A 20,949-nucleotide genomic window follows, 5' to 3' on the forward strand; every position below is an offset into this window, starting at 1 on the left:
CCAGGTGGAAGCCACAGCCCTAGTGGAGTGAGCTGTGATTCTTTCAGGAGGCTGCCGTCCGGCAGTCTCATAAGCCAATCGGATGATGCTTTTAAGCCAAAAAGAGAGAGAGGTAGAAGTTGCTTTTTGACCTCTCCTTTTACCAGAATAAACAACAAACAAAGAAGATGTTTGTCTGAAATCCTTTGTAGCCTCTAAATAGAATTTTAGAGCACGAACTACATCCAAATTGTGTAACAAACGTTCCTTCTTTGAAACTGGATTCGGACACAAAGAAGGCACAACTATCTCCTGGTTAATGTTTTTGTTAGAAACAACTTTCGGAAGAAAACCAGGTTTAGTACGCAAAACCACCTTATCTGCATGGAACACCAGATAAGGAGGAGAACACTGCAGAGCAGATAACTCTGAAACTCTTCTAGCAGAAGAAATTGCAACCAAAAACAAAACTTTCCAAGATAGTAACTTAATATCTACGGAATGTAAAGGTTCAAACGGAACCCCTTGAAGAACTGAAAGAACTAAATTGAGACTCCAAGGAGGAGTCAAAGGTTTGTAAACAGGCTTGATTCTAACCAGAGCCTGAACAAAAGCTTGAACATCTGGCACAGCCGCCAGTTTTTTGTGAAGTAAAACAGATAAAGCAGAAATCTGTCCCTTCAAAGAACTTGCAGATAATCCTTTCTCCAAACCCTCCTGTAGAAAGGATAGAATCTTAGGAATTTTTATCTTGTTCCATGGGAATCCTTTAGATTCACACCAACAAATATATTTTTTCCATATTTTATGGTAAATTTTCCTAGTTACAGGCTTTCTAGCCTGAACAAGAGTATCAATGACAGAATCTGAAAACCCACGCTTTGATAAAATCAAGCGTTCAATCTCCAAGCAGTCAGTTGGAGTGAAGCCAGATTCGGATGTTCGAATGGACCTTGAACAAGAAGGTCCTGTCTCAAAGGTAGCTTCCATGGTGGAGCCGATGACATATTCACCAGGTCTGCATACCAAGTTCTGCGTGGCCACGCAGGAGCTATCAAGATCACCGAAGCCCTCTCCTGATTGATCCTGGCTACCAGCCTGGGAATGAGAGGGAACGGTGGGAATACATAAGCTAGGTTGAAGGTCCAAGGCGCTATCAGTGCATCTACTAGAGTCGCCCTGGGATCCCTGGATCTGGACCCGTAGCAAGGAACCTTGAAGTTCTGACGAGACGCCATCAGGTCCATGTCTGGAATGCCCCATAATTGAGTTATTTGGGCAAAGATTTCCGGATGGAGTTCCCACTCCCCCGGATGGAAAGTCTGACGACTCAGAAAATCCGCTTCCCAATTTTCCACTCCTGGGATGTGGATTGCAGACAAGTGGCAGGAGTGATTCTCCGCCCATTGAATTATTTTGGTCACTTCCTCCATCGCCAGGGAACTCCTTGTTCCCCCCTGATGGTTGATATATGCAACAGTCGTCATGTTGTCTGATTGAAACCTTATGAATTTGGCCTCTGCTAGTTGAGGCCAAGCTTTGAGAGCATTGAATATCGCTCGCAGTTCCAGAATGTTTATCGGGAGAAGAGATTCTTCCCGAGACCATAGACCCTGAGCTTTCAGGGGTTCCCAGACCGCGCCCCAGCCCACCAGACTGGCGTCGGTCGTGACAATGACCCACTCTGGTCTGCGGAAGCTCATTCCCTGTGACAGGTTGTCCAGGTTCAGCCACCAACGGAGTGAATCTCTGGTTCTTTGATCTACTTGGATCGTCGGAGACAAGTCTGTATAATCCCCATTCCACTGTCTGAGCATGCACAGTTGTAATGGTCTTAGATGAATTCGTGCAAAAGGAACTATGTCCATTGCCGCAACCATCAAACCTATTACTTCCATGCACTGCGCTATGGAAGGAAGAAGAACAGAATGAAGTACTTGACAAGAGCTTAGAAGTTTTGATTTTCTGGCCTCTGTCAGAAAAATCTTCATTTCTAAGGAGTCTATTATTGTTCCCAAGAAGGGAACTCTTGTTGACGGGGACAGAGAACTTTTTTCTATGTTCACTTTCCACCCGTGAGATCTGAGAAAGGCTAGGACAATGTCCGTATGAGCCTTTGCTTTTGACAGAGACGACGCTTGAATCAGTATGTCGTCCAAGTAAGATACTACTGCAATGCCCCTTGGTCTTAGCACCGCTAGAAGGGACCCTAGTACCTTTGTGAAAATCCTTGGAGCAGTGGCTAATCCGAATGGAAGTGCCGCAAACTGGTAATGCTTGTCCAGAAAGGCGAACCTTAGGAACCGATGATGTTCCTTGTGGATAGGAATATGTAGATACGCATCCTTTAAATCCACCGTGGTCATGAATTGACCTTCCTGGATGGTAGGAAGAATTGTTCGAATGGTTTCCATCTTGAACGATGGAACCCTGAGAAATTTGTTTAGAATCTTGAGATCTAAAATTGGTCTGAATGTTCCTTCTTTTTTGGGAACTATGAACAGATTGGAGTAAAACCCCATTCCTTGTTCTCCTAATGGAACAGGATGAATCACTCCCATTCTTAACAGGTCTTTTACACAATGTAAGAATGCCTGTCTTTTTATTTGGTTTGAAGACAATTGAGACCTGTGGAACCTCCCCCTTGGGGGTAGTTCCTTGAATTCCAGGAGATAACCTTGAGAAACTATTTCTAGCGCCCAAGGATCCTGAACATCTCTTGCCCAAGCCTGAGCAAAGAGAGAGAGTCTGCCCCCCACCAGATCCGGTCCCAGATCGGGGGCCAACACTTCATGCTGTTTTAGTAGCAGTGGCAGGTTTCTTGGCCTGCTTACCCTTGTTCCAGCCTTGCATCGGTCTCCAGGCTGGTTTGGTTTGAGAACTATTACCCTCTTGCTTAGAGGGTGTAGAATTTGAGGCTGGTCCGTTTCTGCGAAAGGGACGAAAATTTGGCTTATTTTTAGCCTTAAAAGGCCTATCCTGAGTAAGGGCGTGGCCCTTTCCCCCAGTGATGTCTGAAATAATCTCTTTCAAGTCAGGGCCAAACAGCGTTTTAACTTTGAAAGGGATGTTAAGCAATTTGTTCTTGGAGGACACATCCGCTGACCAAGACTTTAGCCAAAGCGCTCTGCGCGCCACAATAGCAAAACCTGAATTTTTCGCCGCTAATCTAGCTAATTGCAAAGTGGCGTCTAAGATAAAAGAGTTAGCCAATTTAAGTGCTTGAACTCTGTCCATAACCTCCTCATACGAAGAGTCTTTATTGAGCGACTTTTCTAGTTCTTCGAACCAGAAACACGCTGCTGTAGTGACAGGAACAATGCATGAAATTGGTTGTAGAAGGTAACCTTGCTGAACAAACATCTTTTTAAGCAAACCCTCTAATTTTTTATCCATAGGATCTTTGAAAGCACAACTATCTTCTATAGGGATAGTAGTGCGTTTGTTTAGAGTAGAAACCGCCCCCTCGACCTTGGGGACTGTCTGCCATAAGTCCTTTCTGGGGTCGACCATAGGAAATAATTTTTTAAATATAGGGGGAGGAACAAAAGGTATGCCGGGCCTTTCCCATTCCTTATTTACAATGTCCGCCACCCGCTTGGGTATAGGAAAAGCATCGGGGGGCACCGGGACCTCTAGGAACTTGTCCATCTTACATAATTTCTCTGGAATGACCAAATTGTCACAATCATCCAGAGTAGATAACACCTCCTTAAGCAGAGCGCGGAGATGTTCTAATTTAAATTTAAAAGTAATAACATCAGGTTCAGCTTGTTGAGAAATTTTTCCTGAATCTGAAATTTCTCCCTCAGACAAAACCTCCCTCCTGGCCCCTTCAGATTGGTGTGAGGGTATGTCAGAACCATTATCATCAGCGTCCTCATGCTCTTCAGTATCTAAAACAGAGCAATCGCGCTTTCTCTGATAAGTGGGCATTTTGGACAAAATGTTTTTAATAGAATTATCCATTACAGCCGTTAATTGTTGCATAGTAAGAAGGATTGGCGCACTAGATGTACTAGGGGCCTCTTGTGTGGGCAAGACTGGTGTAGACACAGAAGGGGATGATGCAGTACCATGCTTACTCCCCTCGCTTGAGGAATCATTTTGGGCAACATCATTATCAGTGGCATCATTGTCCCTACTTTGTTTGGACACTATGTCACATTCATCACATATATTTAAATGGGGAGGAACCTTGGCTTCCAAACATACAGAACATCGTCTATCTGATGGTTCAGACATGTTAACAGGCATAAACTTGATAACAAAGCACAAAAAACGTTTTAAAATAAAACCGTTACTGTCACTTTAAATTTTAAACTGAACACACTTTATTACTGAATATGTGAAAAAGTATGAAGGAATTGTTCAAAATTCACCAAAATTTCACCACAGTGTCTTAAAGCCTTAAAAGTATTGCACACCAAATTTGAAAGCTTTAACTCTTAAAATAACGGAACCGGAGCCGTTTTTACATTTAACCCCTATACAGTCCCTGGTATCTGCTTTGCTGAGACCCAACCAAGCCCAGAGGGGAATACGATACCAAATGACGCCTTCAATAAGCTTTTTCAGTGGTTCTTAGCTCCTCACACATGCATCTGCATGCCTTGCTTTCCAAAAACAACTGCGCATTAGTGGCGCGAAAATGAGGCTCTGCCTATGACTAGAAAAGGCCCCCAGTGAAAAAGGTGTCCAATACAGTGCCTGCCGTTTTTTTTAATACATCCCCAAGATTAAAAGAACTATTCATAGTTATAATCCACTAAATATACTTATAAAGTAATCGTTTTAGCCCAGAAAAATGTCTACCAGTCTTTAAAGCCCTTGTGAAGCCCTTTATTCTTATACTAAACTAAGAAAATGGCTTACCGGTTCCCATAGGGAAAATGACAGCTTCCAGCATTACCAAGTCTTGTTAGAAATGTGTCATACCTCAAACAGCAAAAGTCTGCCCACTGTTTCCCCCAACTGAAGTTAATTCCTCTCAACAGTCCTGTGTGGAAACAGCCATCGATTTTAGTAACGGTTGCTAAAATCATTTTCCTCTTACAAACAGAAATCTTCATCTCTTTTCTGTTTCAGAGTAAATAGTACATACCAGCACTATTTTAAAATAACAAACTCTTGATTGAAGAATAAAAACTACATTTAAACACCAAAAAACTCTTAGCCATCTCCGTGGAGATGTTGCCTGTGCAACGGCAAAGAGAATGACTGGGGTAGGCGGAGCCTAGGAGGGATCATGTGACCAGCTTTGCTGGGCTCTTTGCCATTTCCTGTTGGGGAAGAGAATATCCCACAAGTAAGGATGACGCCGTGGACCGGACACACCTATGTTGGAGAAAAATGTATAGGGATAGCTATAAGACTTCAATGAAGATAACATAGTAACAAAGTAGATGAGGTTGAAAGAAAACAGAAGTCCATCAAGTTCAACCTATAAAGACCCTACCAGATTTACAATTAAAGCTTTAAATGAGTTCAACTTAATCCCATTAAAAGGTGACCCATTGAACACAAGCAATCATATTCCTGAATTTCTAGCCAGAAATGTATCTAAACCATTTTTTATGTATCTATGGTATTGACATTCACTACCCCCAATGCAATGAGCTCCATAGTAAAGAAATGTTTCTGTTGCTGGAGATTAAATCTCCTTTCCTCCAGCCTTAAATTGTGACCTCTAGTCACAAACAATTCTCTTGGATTAAACAGAGCTTCTGTCATCTCTGTATATGCGCCTTGAATATATTTATATACAGTAATCATGTCCCTTCTCAAGCGCCTTTTTTGTTGTGAAAACTGATCCAGTTTGGCTAACTTCTCCTCATAGCTTAAATGCCTCATTCCCCTTATTTTTATTATTATCGGTTATTTGTAGAGCGCCAACAGATTCCGCAGCGCTGACCCTTAGTTTTGTTGTCCTTCTCTGAACTTATTCTAACTCTGAAATCTCTTTTTTTCTCTCTATTGGTCCCCAGAACTGCACTCCATATTCAAGGTGAGGTTTTTCCAGGGATTTATATAGTAAAAGAATTGTGCTTTCCTACCTTGTATCAATGTCTATTTTAATACATGCTAGCACCTCTGAGTCCATTAATTTTGTACATTAATCTCTCATGTAGCACTGTATCAAACACCTTTGCAAAATCCAAGTATATCACATCAATTGATTCACCTTTATCTATATTATTATTGAATTCCTCATATAATCTAATAAGATTAGTTTGGCATGATTTTATTTCTCATAAAATTTGAGCTCATAATCTTGTTTACATAAAGATACTCATCAATATAATCCCTTATTATCCCTACAAGTATCTTACCTACTGTCATGATCCAGACTAGAGTTGAACCTGGGAACTGGTTCTACATTTGTTACTATGGAGCCTATTTATCAAGCCGTCAACTTATTTGCATTCAACGGCACCAATACGCTCACCTAAAATCGCCTAACATCGCTGCCATGGACCTGAATACGCTCTCCAAAGTTACCAAAAAAGCTGTCAAAATGCCGCGCACCAAGTACGGGGTGATGAGCAGCGGACTGTTGTTAACTAACAGTCATCGATCTCGCTGCTCTTCGGCTTTTTCTCAGCTTTATTGGTATACTGTCACTAAACACCCACACTATACTAAACTATTTAACCCCTATCCCACTGCTCATGGCAACACCGCCGCCACCTACATTATACTTATTAAACCCTAATCTGCCGTCCTCAACGTCGCCACCACTATATTAAATGTATTAACCCCTAAACCTAAGTCTAACCCTAACACCCCTAACTTAAATCTAATTTAAATAAATCTAAATAAAATTCCTATCATTACCTAAATTATTTCTATTTAAAACTAAATACTTACTTATAAAATAAACACTAACGGCTAGATTTGGAGTTTTGTCGATAACGACCCGAAAATCTAACGCCGGCTTTTTTCTGGCCGCACCATAAAAATAACTCTGGTATTGAGAGTCCACATAAAGGCTGCGTTAGGCTCCAAAAAAGGAGCGTAGAGCATTTTTAACGCAGCTTCAACTCTCGATACCAGAGTTGCTTACGCAAGTGGCCAGCCTCAAAAACGTGCTCGTGCACGATTCTCCCATAGAAAACAATGGGGCTGTTTGAGCTGAAAAAAAACCTAACACCTGCAAAAAAGCCGCGTTCAGCTCCTAACGCAGCCCCATTGTTTGCTATGTGGAAACACTTCCTACGTCTGCACCTAACACTCTAACATGTACCCCGAGTCTAAACACCCCTAACCTTACACTTATTAACCCCTAATCTGCCGCCCCCCGCTATCGCTGACCCCTGCATATTATTATTAACCCCTAATCTGCCGCTCCGTAAACCGCCGCTACTTACATTATCCCTATGTACCCCTAATCTGCTGCCCTAACATCGCCGACCCCTATATTATATTTATTAACCCCTAATCTGCCCCCCACAACGTCGCCTCAACCTGCCTACACTTATTAACCCCTAATCTGCCGACCGGACCTGAGCGCTACTATAATAAAGTTATTAACCCCTAATCCGCCTCACTAACCCTATAATAAATAGTATTAACCCCTAATCTGCCCTCCCTAACATCGCCGACACCTAACTTCAATTATTAACCCCTAATCTGCCGACTGGAGCTCACCGCTATTCTAATAAATGTATTAACCCCTAAAGCTAAGTCTAACCCTAACACTAACACCCCCCTAAGTTAAATATAATTTTAATCTAACGAAATGAATTAACTCTTCTTAAATAAATTATTCCTATTTAAAGCTAAATACTTACCTGTAAAATAAATCCTAATATAGCTACAATATAAATTATAATTATATTATAGCTATTTTAGGATTAATATTTATTTGACAGGCAACTTTGTAATTATTTTAACCAGGTACATTAGCTATTAAATAGTTAAGAACTATTTAATAGTTACCTAGTTAAAATAATTACAAAATTACCTGTAAAATAAATCCTAACCTAAGTTACAATTAAACCTAACACTATACTATCATTAAATTAATTAAATAAAATACCTACAATTACCTACAATTAAACCTAACACTACACTATCAATAAATTAATTAAATACAATACCTACAAATAAATACAATTAAATAAACTAACTAAAGTACAAAAAATAAAAAAGAACTAAGTTACAAAAAATAAAAAAATATTTACAAACATAAGAAAAATATTACAACAATTTTAAACTAATTACACCTATTCTAAGCCCCCTAATAAAATAACAAAGACCCCCAAAATAAAAAATGCCCTACCCTATTCTAAATTACTAAAGTTCAAAGCTCTTTTACCTTACCAGCCCTGAACAGGGCCCTTTGCGGGGCATGCCCCAAGAAGTTCAGCTCTTTTTCCTGTAAAAAAACACATACAATACCCCCCCCTAACATTACAACCCACCACCCACATACCCCTAATCTAACCCAAACCCCCCTTAAATAAACCTAACACTAAGCCCCTGAAGATCTTCCTACCTTATCTTCACCATACCAGGTTCACCGATCCATCCTGAAGAGCTCCTCCGATGTCCTGATCCAAGCCCAAGCGGGGGGCTGAAGAGGTCCATGATCCGGCTGAAGTCTTCATCCAAGCGGGAGCTGAAGAGGTCCATGATCCGGGTGAAGTCTTCATCCAAGCGGGAGCTAAAGAGGTCCATGATCCGGATGAAGTCTTCTATCAACGGCATCTTCAATCTTCTTTCTTCGGGAGCCATCATCTTCCATCCGACGCGGAACATCCTCTTCTCCCGACGCCTACTAGCCGAATGACGGTTCCTTTAAGGGACGTCATCCAAGTTGGCGTCCTTCGAATTCCGATTGGCTGATAGGATTCTATCAGCCAATCGGAATTAAGGTAGGAATATTCTGATTGGCTGATGGAATCAGCCAATCAGAATCAAGTTCAATCCAATTGGCTGATCCAATCAGCCAATCAGATTGAGCTTGCATTCTATTGGCTGATCGGAACAGCCAATAGAATGCGAGCTCAATCTGATTGGCTGATTGGATCAGCCAATCGGATTGAACTTGATTCTGATTGGCTGATTCCATCAGCCAATCAGAATATTCCTACCTTAATTCCGATTGGCTGATAGAATCCTATCAGCCAATCGGAATTCGAGGGACGCCATCTTGGATGACGTCCCTTAAAGGAACCGTCATTCGGCTAGTAGGCGTCGGGAGAAGAGGATGTTCCGCTTCAGATGGAAGATGATGGCTCCCGAAGAAAGAAGATTGAAGATGCCGTTGATAGAAGACTTCATCCGGATCATGGACCTCTTCAGCTCCTGCTTGGATGAAGACTTCATCCGGATCATGGACCTCTTCAGCTCCCGCTTGGATGAAGACTTCAGCCGGATCATGGACCTCTCTAGCCCCCCGCTTGGGCTTGGATCAGGACATCGGAGGAGCTCTTCAGGACGGATCGGTGAACCTGGTATGGTGAAGATAAGGTAGGAAGATCTTCAGGGGCTTAGTGTTAGGTTTATTTAAGGGGGGTTTGGGTTAGATTAGGGGTATGTGGGTGGTGGGTTGTAATGTTGGGGGGGGTATTGTATGTTTTTTTTTTTACAGGCAAAAGAGCTGAACTTCTTGGGGCATGCCCCGCAAAGGGCCCTTTTAAGGGCTGGTAAGGTAAAAGAGCTTTGAACTTTAGTAATTTAGAATAGGGTAGGGCATTTTTTATTTTGGGGGTCTTTGTTATTTTATTATGGGGGCTTAGAGTAGGTGTAATTAGTTTAAAATTGTTGTAATATTTTTCTTATGTTTGTAAATATTTTTTTATTTTTTGTAACTTAGTTCTTTTTTATTTTTTGTACTTTAGTTAGTTTATTTCATTGTAGTTATTTGTAGGAATTGTATTTAATTTATTAATTGATAGTGTAGTGTTAGGATTAATTGTAGGTAATTGTAGGTATTTTATTTAATTAATTTAATGATAGTATAGTGTTAGGTTTAATTGTAACTTAGGTTAGGATTTATTTTACAGGTAATTTTGTAATTATTTTAACTAGGTAACTATTAAATAGTTATTAACTATTTAATAGCTATTGTACCTGGTTAAAATAATTACAAAGTTGCCTGTCAAATAAATATTAATCCTAAAATAGCTATAATATAATTATAATTTATATTGTAGCTATATTAGGATTTATTTTACAGGTAAGTATTTAGCTTTAAATAGGAATAATTTATTTAATAAGAGATAATTAATTTCGTTAGATTAAAATTATATTTAACTTAGGGGGGTGTTAGTGTTAGGGTTAGACTTAGCTTTAGGGGTTAATACATTTATTAGAATAGCGGTGAGCTCCGGTCGGCAGATTAGGGGTTAATAAGTGTAGGCAGGTGGAGGCGACGTTGAGGGGGGCGGATTAGGGGTTAATAAATATAATATAGGGGTCGGCGGTGTTAGGGGCAGCAGATTAGGGGTACATAAGGATAACGTAGGTGGCGGCGCTTTGCGGTCGGCAGATTAGGGGTTAATAAGTGTAGGTAGGTGGAGGCGACGTTGTGGGGGGCAGGTTAGGGGTTAATAAATATAATACAGGGGTCGGCGGTGTTAGGGGCAGCAGATTAGGGGTACATAAGTATAACGTAGGTGGCGGTCGGCAGATTAGGGGTTAAAAAAATTTAATCGAGTGGCGGCGATGTGGGGGGACCTCGGTTTAGGGGTACATAGGTAGTTTATGGGTGTTAGTGTACTTTAGAGTACAGTAGTTAAGAGCTTTATAAACCGGCGTTAGCCCAGAAAGCTCTTAACTACTGACTTTTTTCCTGCGGCTGGAGTTTTGTCGTTAGATGTCTAACGCTCACTTCAGACACGACTCTAAATACCGGAGTTAGAAAGATCCCATTGAAAATATAGGATACACAATTGACGTAAGGGGATCTGCGGTATGGAAAAGTCGCGGCTGAAAAGTGAGCGTTAGACCCTTTTTTGAGTGACTCCAAATACCGGAGGTAGCCTAAAACCAGCGTTAGGAGCCTCTAACGCTGGTTTTCACGGCTAACGCCAAACTCCAAATCTAGGCCTGAGCTAGCTACAATATAACTAATAGTTACATTGTAGCTAGCTTAGGGGTTATTTTTATTTTACAGGCCAGTTTGTATTTATTTTAACTAGGTAGAATAGTTACTAAATAGTTATTAACTATTTAATAACTACCTAGCTAAAATAAATACAAATTTACCTTTAAAATAAAACCTAACCTAAGTTACACTAACACCTAACACTACACTACAATTAAATAAATTACATAAATTAAATACAATTAACTAAATTATATACAATTATCTAAAGTACAACCCCCCCCCACTAAATTACAGAAAATAAAAATCAAATTATCAGATATTTAAACTATTTACACCTAATCTAATAGCCCTATCAAAATAAAAAAGCCCCCCCCTGCAAAATAAAAAAAAAAACCCTAGCCTAAACTAAACTACCAATTACCCTTAAAAGGGCCATTTGCGGGGCATTGCCCCAAAGTAATCAGCTCTTTTACCTGTAAAAAAAATACAAACAACCCCCCCAACAGTAAAACCCGCCACCCACACAACCAACCCCCCAAATAAAACCCTAACTAAAAAAACCTAAGCTCCCCATTGTCCTGAAAAGGGCATTTGGATGGGCATTGCCCTTAAAAGGGAAGTTAGCTCTTTTGAGGCCCAAAGCCCTAACCTAAAAATAAAACCCACACAATACACCCTTAAAAAAATCTAACACTAACCCCCTGAAGATCGACTTACTGGGAGACGTCTTCATCCAAGTCGGGCGAAGTGGTCCTCCAGACAGGCAGAAGTCTTCATCCAAGCCGGGCAGAAGTGGTTTTCCAGACAGGCAGAAGTCTTCATCCATAATAACTATTTAGTAACTATTCTACCTAGTTAAAATAAATACAAACTTGCCTGTAAAATAAAAATAAACCCTAAGCAAGCTACAATGTAACTATTAGTTATATTGTAGCTACCTTAGGGTTTATTTTATAGGTAAGTATATAGTTTTAAATAGGAATAATTTAGTTAATGATAGGAATTTTATCTAGATTTATTTAAATTAGATTTAAGTTAGGCGTGTTAGGGTTAGACTTAGGTTTAGGGGTTAATAAATTTAATATAGTGGTGGCGACGTTGGGGACGGCAGATTAGGGCTTAATAAGTATAATGTAGGTGGCGGCGGTGTAGGGGGTGGCAGATTAGGGGTTAATAAGTGTAATGTAGGTGGCGGCGGTGTAGGGGCAGCAGATTAGGGGTTAATAAGTATAATGTAGGTGGCGGCGGCGGTGTTGGGGGGGCAGATTAGGGGTTAATAAGTATAATGTAGGTGGCGGAGGTGTAGGGGGGGCAGATTAGGGGTTAATAAGTATAATGTAGGTGGTGGCGGTGTAGGGGGCAGCAGATTAAGGGTGTTTAGACTCGTGGGCTTATGTTAGGGTGTTAGGTGCAAACGTAACTTTTTTCTCCCATAGGAATCATTGTGATATCGGGCAGCAGCGAACATAAGCTTTGCTGCTTTCAGACTCCCATTGATTCCTATGGCATCCGCCGCCTCCAGGGCGACCAATTGAAAACCAGGTACGCTGGGCCAGAATAGTGCCGAGCATACTTGGTAGAAATTTGCTAACTAGCAAAAGTAGTCAGGTAGTGCCGAATTTGCATTCGGAACATCTGTAGTGACGTAAGCATTGATCTGTGTCGGACTGAGACCAGCGGATCGTATGTTACATCACAAAATTCTACATTTGCCGGTCTGTAGCCTTTGATAAATGAGGCAAATCAAACTCTCCGCAATTACGCTGCGGAATTCCAGCGTATTTGCGGTTGATGTCTTGATAAATAGAGGCCTATGGCTCCACCTACCTGCCAGCTGTAGGTAACATATAATCAGCAGTAAGCTATAGTAGGCAGGTTTGCTTTTAGTTCTGGGCCTTGACATTAAGATTTATAGGCTGTCTGAGCTTCTGTTTGAGATTCTTTGACTGCATATCTTTTGGATTTCTTGGTGCGAGACATCTGCTTTGCTTTAGACTTCCCTACTGGATTATTCCCTTGGCATTGTGTTTCGCTTCTGGGATGATTTCCTGGTATCTGCCCCCTTGCTGGCTTCCTAATAATCTCTAAGGACTGTCTAAGGTACTTTTGCTTGTTCCCTACCTGTTATTGCAGCGCTACCTGTTTACTGCATATCTACACTCCTGCCTGCTATTGCAAGGTTATCTGTCTACAGCATATCTACGTACCCTGCCTGCTATTGCAAGGTTATCTGTCTACAGCATATCTACGTACCCTGCCTGCTATTGCAAGGTTATCTGTCTACAGCATATCTACGTACCCTGCCTGCTATTGCAAGGTTATCTGTCTACAGCATATCTACGTACCCTGCCTGCTATTGCAAGGTTATCTGTCTACAGCATATCTACGTACCCTGCGTGCTAATGCAAAGTTATGATTAAAGCAGTAGTAAGGGAGCGCTTAGAAAAATCGAAGGAATCCTGGAGGAAAAATAAAACTTGAAGTCCTATTATAGCCAAAATAAAGTGTGTTTATTTCTGTAGCAATTTATAAAACACTATGTGCAGCATAAAGGGCATATATGGACGTCTCCCTGGGTTACAAAATCTAATTAGATACTATAGTTTGTGCTTTTATAGAAATAAAAGCCAGATCAACTTCTTATGTAAATATAAAAATTGCATAAACAATGCAGCAATAAAATAAACTATAAAACTGTAAAACAATACTGATTCCACCTTAAAACCTAAATAGGTATTGTCTGTTTTAGACTTCTTTTCAATTTAGGATCTATATCCTCATGTAGCATAGTCACATTCAAATGCAGTATGTAAATCGCTGTAATGGCTGTTACCTGTCGAGACAGGTCAAGATTTCCCCTGATAAGTGTAATATTCTGGAGGATGGGTTCTGCCTTTCAGCAATGTTTACTGTTTGTAAGGATAAAAGGATTCAACTTGCAGCGTTCTGCTCCAGTGATCCGTGTGCTTCGCAGCATCTCCCATAGGACCCACGTGACTCAGATGATGTCACTCTCCTTTGAAAAAAACTGTGGATCCAGAGCCGCTAATATATTTCACACCCAGGCGTGTTTGCAGGAACACAAATAAAACAAAAGTCTGTTTGTGGTATTACACCTTTCCTTGTTCTTGGTCTCAAGATCCTACAGGTTAAGGGTTACTCTTCTTGATATCCTCTGTTAGCAATACTGGAAGTCCTCAAATGGTAGTCAGCAACAAGTCAACACGTTTCATCCTGGTAGGGGCTTTATCAAGACATGTTCTTCTGTTCTGTTATGGGCATTTAAATAGCCCTCCTACTCATCTCATTAGTTGCTCACTTTGAAGTCTTTAAAGGTGGAATCTCTTTTTAAGCTGGAAATAGGCAGAAGATCTCATATTTCTTATACACTTCTTAATTTATAACATATTTATTATCTGTGTTTTACCTCTTAAGCACAAACACACACACACATATATATATATATATATATATATATATATATATATATATATATAAAGGTATTACCTCATAGCTCTTTTTCGTACCTTTTAAAAAAAATCGGTAGCATTTAGAATTTTATACTAGCTTTTTTTAAAGTTTTCCCTCTATGCATATATTTTTGACATAGTGTTATCCTTAGGGTAGATAAAGAAGAATATTTTTTCTGCTCATTCTGAGGGATGGTACCTTATAATGTATAAGTTTATATATTTACACAAGTTAGGAGGAATGGGGAGATATCTAATTCAGAATTCAGGCCCAAAGGGAAAAGGGTTTGCATGTTTTAAATTAATTCTGCTTCTTTCTTCAAAAGTTTTCATTCGAAAGTCCCACCTCTCCAATCGGGTCTGACTTTCTGAATTCCCCAAAAGGTGAAGTCTTTTAAATTATTGTTGTGTGCTTCCCTGAAATGGCTATACATGTGTGTGTCTAAATTGCCGCTCTCTATACATGATTAATGTTCACGTATGCGTTCCCTTAGGGTCCTGTGGTCTCACCAATGTATTGTCTATGGCATGTACATTGTATAATATAGACTGCACCCTTATCCTGACACCTAATTATGTCTTTTATCTGACGTATGAAGCTATTTTGACTAGATTTCACTTTTTTGCACTTGCTGCTGTATTTAAAGGATCTACAGCCAAAGCAAGGATACAATCCTGCCATCTTTTGCCCAGTTATGTCTCCCTCTTTTCTAGGTCTCTTATCCATTTGTTTAAATTTACTCAGAGCTAACATGTTTTTTAAGTTTTTCGCTTTTTTGCCAGGTCTGTCTAAATCAGATGCCTCTGTTTCCTCATTATTTTCTGTAGGATATGGTGATCACACTTATAATCAGTTACTAGAGGAACCTTTATTTTTTCTTTTCCACTTTCCTCTTTATAATTAGTGTTAGTTTTTGTTTTGTATACTAGAAGACTTTCTCTTTCTCATCTACCTGTGTTCTTGCTTTCTGCATTATTTGAGGATCGTACCCTCTCTCTGTGAACTTCTTCTCTAGGATCTCTACTTGTTCCACATAGTCTGATAATCTTAAACAGTTGCGTTTTATCCTCAGGCACTGGCCCTTTGGGACGTTCTCTTTCCATTTGTTCAAATGGCAATTGTTGAAGTGTATCAGATTGTTGGCGTCTACTTTTTTGAAATGTGTTTTAGTTATTATCTCTTTGTCCAAATCCAGGAAATTAATTTTCTCTTTACTGTAGGAGTATGAAAAACTTAATCCTATGTTGTTTTCATTTATTTCTAAAAGGAAAACATCCAGATCTATAGTAGTCCCCTTCCACACAAAGAATACATCATCAATATACCTTTTATACAGTACAAGATTTGCACCAATCCTATGCGTGGTGATAAATTATTCCTCCCACTTTCCTAAGAATAGGTTTGCATAGCTTAGTGCAAATCTCGTACCCATGGCTGTCCCTCTGATCTGTAGGAACAATTTTCCATTGAAAGAGAAATAATTTTGATTTAGGATAAATTTGATTCCATTTAATGAACTGTCTCTGTTTGATATTTATTGTATTGTCTCTGGTCTATTGCAGAGATACCTGTCTACAGCATATCTACATTCCTTGCCTGCTTTTGCAGAGTTACCTGACTACCAAGTGTCTACATTTCCTGCCCTTATCTTGTATCCTGACTACAGCACTGCAAGTGTTACACTTGGTTGCTCTACAAACACTTGTCCTGGAAGCTGTGGTGTTTAGCACTCCTTGTTGCAGTATATTCAAGAATTCCTATTGCCTTTGTGTACTACCTGCCTGCTTTGAGACTGTCTGAACTGTGTTACCAATCTTGTATACTTGTCTGCACAGATACTTTGCCTTACCTCGTGTCTGCATTTATCTGCATTGCTAATTATTCTGTTCAATAAACCTTTTACCTTTATTCTCAGTACCTTGTACCAGTTTTATCATGCCTAGAAGGAAAGACTCATGTTGACATCACACATCACTAGCTCCAGAACCTGACACCTCTACACAATAGCTTCCATCACTTGAACCTGATCCAATGAGGAGTATGACACCAACTACTGACATCAGACTAACTTGTCTATAGCTTCCTGGATCAGTTCTGCTTCCTTTTTTGAAAGTGGCACCACATCAGCCTTACACCAGTCCTGGGTACTATGCCTGAGGAGAAGGAGTTAGGGCTTTGACTATAACAGTTATAAGTTCCCTTAAACCCTTGGGTATATTCCATCTGGGCCTGGAGTTTAATTTACCTTAATATTATCCAGTTGCTTTTTCCTGATATCCTCTAGATGTATGGACTTGTATGTTTCAGTTTGTTTCAATGTATCTCCCATTGGTTCCTCTCTTGTGTATACTGAAGATAAGAACTGGTTTAGTACCTCAGCCTTCTCCCTGGTTAGTTCTTTGTTGGCTAAATTCCTGCGTTATACCAAGAGAATGAAGAACATTTGATAATAGGGGGCCGATTTATCATGGCCCGAATGGGGCCAAATACCCCTGTTACTGCGTGAGCCTTCAGACTCGCCGGAAACAGAAGTTAAGAAGCAGCGGTCTTAAGACCGCTGCTCTTTAACTCGTGCGCCTCATCTGAGGCAGCGGACAGCAATCAGCCCGATCGGATACAATTGGGTTGATTGACACCCCCTGCTAGCCACGAATCTGCAGGGACGGGCATTCCACAAGCAGTTCACCAGAAATGCTTGTGCAATGTTAAATCCCGACAGCGTATGCTGTTGGCATTCAATGATGTCTGGCGGACATGATCCACTACAGCGGATCATGTCCGCCAGACATTGATAAATCGGCCCCTAGGAGTAAATTAGTAAGTTGCATAAAATTGCATGCAGTATCACTCAGAGGGGTATGCGGGGCTCGGATACTATTTACAATGTAGGAGGTCCCTTCCTTTGATTCCGATTGATTATTTGCTTGTACGTGACATGTGTTGTTATTGGTTAAAGAGTTTATATCACGTGATCGCTAGGTAACCAATCACCGATTAGTTGATACGTTGCCATTGTGGCCCTAGTTGAAGCATTCTTCTTTAAACTCACATGGTCGTTGGACAACCAATTCGCAATTTGTTGATATGTTACCATGGTGACCGCAAAGCCACATACGATTAGTTAATAAGATTATTCTGTAGTGTTTCTTATTATAACTAGAAGGACCTTGCTTACGGATGTTAATGATGACTATGGCATAGTAATATTTACTGTACTTGGATGTAATTTTAAATTCGATGATTTAAAAAAAACGGAATGATAATTGGATTTATATACATAAATCAAAATGAAACTGTGCCTGACTGTTATTAAGGAATGTGATCACATTGTGATAATACAGGCGGAATGACAACATTGTCAATGTTGAGTATATTTAAAGATTGTATATCAGCTCATGTACAGTTACAGAATTGAGAAAATAGGCATTGTATCCAATGGGGCATATGTATGACACTGCGGATCAGGTCCACCAGACCTCGCTGAATACGGCAAGCAATGTGCTCGCCGTATTCAGCATTGCACCAGCAGTTCACAAGAGCTGCTGGTGCAACGCCGCCCCCTGCAGACTCGCGGCCAGCAGGGGGTGTCAATCAACCTGATCGTACTCGATCGAGTTGATTTCCGGCGATGTCTGTCCGCCTGCTCAGAGCAGACAGGTTATGGAGCAGCGGTCTTTGTGACCGCTGCTTCATAACTGCTGTTTCTGGCATGCCTGCAGGCTCGCCAGAAACATGGGGCATATGCCCCTAAATGTACATATGACGCATATGCCCCTAAATGTCTATGCTGTGAGTGTGGTGACTAATAGTGCCGTGTCAGAAATTGTTCTTATTATTAAATTAGGTGACCTAATTGGTAAGGGTCAGGCGACCAAAAATCCAGATGTTGGAAGGCTGATGAATTGTGCTGGATATAGGAATTTAATGTAGAAATGATAATGGTGATAAATTAAATAATTAAAAGGTCTATTTGTGTTAAAGAATAGTGTGATACAAATTATAAGGTGGAAGAATAGCATAAAATCAATAACCCTAGTGGTTTGTACAAATAAGATAAGTGTGATGACTGTGGCTTTAAAATTCTCAAAGTTTCAACTAAATAAGTTGTGAAAAATGTCATAAACGTAATTTTGGTGAATGGGTAAATATGAATTTTATATGAATTTTGATCATTAAAATTAACATTTTTAGCCATCTTATCTTTACATATATAAATTGTACCACTACTCACATAGCCATTAGTGATTATTTTAGCTTTTCTTTAAGCACCACAGATTTTTTTAGTATTGTTTGAGTGTCTTTAGGGACTCCCTACAATCTAAATAACTCCCCCAATAGTCTCTCCAAGGTGTTTTTTAGGAGATATTCACCTTTGTCTGTAGGCTTATAATCATTTTGTATTGCTAGCGCATTCCTCTGCACACACAACTGAATGGGTAAATGGTCCTCAAGCTTATTATGTACTAAAATATCTGAACAAAAGACATTTAGAAAAATGTATTATATGAAAACTGAAAAATGATTATTGTCATTCATTCTATATCGTCTGACACAGTGAAGCAGGTGTATCCATCTGCTTTCAATGCGCAACAATGTTTTCTCTATGTCACCGCCTCTTACACCCAAATTGGCTTTTTGGATTACTGCAAAGCCTAAACCTGAATCATTTCCATTAAGGCTGTGTAGAAAGTGTTTTGCTACACTGGTGATGGTTTTTCCTTTTTCAGATTCTTTTTTGGCATTGCGAATGTTTCTGCAATGTTTAAGTATATGTGTTCTGGCCTGTCTGGTCGTCATGCCGACATAAAATAAATTGCAAGGGCATTTAAGTACATATATCACACTGGTTGTTGAACATGAGAAATATGTTGGTATGTGATGGATCTGATCATATTTATCCTTGATTTGTTGCATTTTCCAAACATTAATTCAAGCACTACATGTTCCACATGGGAACATCCCCTTTGCTTTCGCTTCTTTCCTTCGTTTATGATCATAATGGCTTTTGACTATCATGTCACATCGATTATTTAGTCTCTTATAGCCTATAGATACGCTTGGGCTTATTTGGCTAGATAGGAGAGGGTCATTCTGTAGAATATGCCAGTTATTGTTAATAATATTAACAGAAAGTAAGATCTTGCCTTTTCATCCAGATTGTGTTGTATGCTGTTGTAGAGTGATTCTACATCAGCTGTAACCAAAAGTGCATTTTGAGTCAAGGACAGATTTTTAAGCTCTATGAGTACCTCCATAGTGACTTTTACATATGATGGCAGAGTGTATAAATATTCTCTCAAGCAAAAATCAATATACTGACTTTCTTTTTCAGTTAGGCTTTCATTACCAGACACTATGGGTCTGCCTGTTTTTTTTTTATATTTTTATGTATTTTTTATTGACTAGTTGTAACATAAAACTTATTTTAAAATAAACAGCATGGTGGAATGCCCAATTTGTCCAAAAAGCACTAATATCGGAGCAAACATACTGTCTTAAAGTTGAACAGTCCATGAATATAGTCTGTTTTATGGCTTTTTGTAACACTGGACTATTCTGTTAGGGCCCTGGGCATAGGGGAAAAGTAGATACAAGTTTTGGATATACTGTATAAATGGTCTGAGAATATGTTATTTGTGCCCCTAAAACATCACGCATATAATAGTATATTTTATAAGTGTGGCATATTTTGACATTTAGAAAGCTTAAGGAGTTAAGTAAATTTGTTCCAAAAATGTATAAGAAGAATGAAGGCAATTTGTTTACCTGAGTGATTCATAATCTAGACAAAATCTGGCGTCACAGAAAGAATTGCCTATTGCTTCACTACCAATCTATTATATACCAACGATGGCCCCCTCACGACTGTGTCTGTAGGAGTTTTGTCAGGTGTGATATGTTTTGTTTTAGATTTTATAGCTATATAAATCATATGCTTTTATGCAAATTCAGGATGTCTGGGGGACCCCAAAAAAAATATGCTTACAACAGGGACGCCACTGAGATCATTAACTACTAATTTGAGGAAAATATTTTCAATTGCTTCATTGTATTCGTACATAAAGAAGAGAAGATAAGGGGATGGGTGCAGCTGTAATGGCTGTAAATGCAGAAAAAGTGTTTGGTTCTATTTCTAATTTTATTACAGCTTTAAATAAATGTGGTATTAATAGAAAATATACTTATTTGATTAACTCTTTATATAGTGACCAAATATTCACAGTGTTGGTTAATAGAAACTTGTCAAATTGGTTGGCACTAGGAAGAGGAGCGTGGCAAGGCTGTCCTCTTTCTCCCTTACTATTCAATATTGCATTAGAATCTTTAGCAATTATGATTAGATAAAGGATAAATAGAATATTAATCAAGGGAAAAAAATATTATTATATGTGAATGATATGTTACTCTGTATAAGTGATTCAAAGAAAAATCTCCCAACA

General features: G+C 39.5%; 1 protein-coding gene across 1 annotated transcript in view; it reads right to left on the reverse strand.

The window, feature by feature from the left end:
* The window catches only part of LOC128664923 (N-acylneuraminate cytidylyltransferase-like), a 299,525-nt gene that overhangs the window by 226,571 nt on the left and 52,005 nt on the right, over positions 1–20,949 (reverse strand). The window lies entirely within an intron of this gene.

This window comes from Bombina bombina, chromosome 6 (genome assembly GCF_027579735.1).
Source record: "Bombina bombina isolate aBomBom1 chromosome 6, aBomBom1.pri, whole genome shotgun sequence".
NCBI classification, from domain to species: Eukaryota; Metazoa; Chordata; class Amphibia; order Anura; family Bombinatoridae; genus Bombina; species Bombina bombina.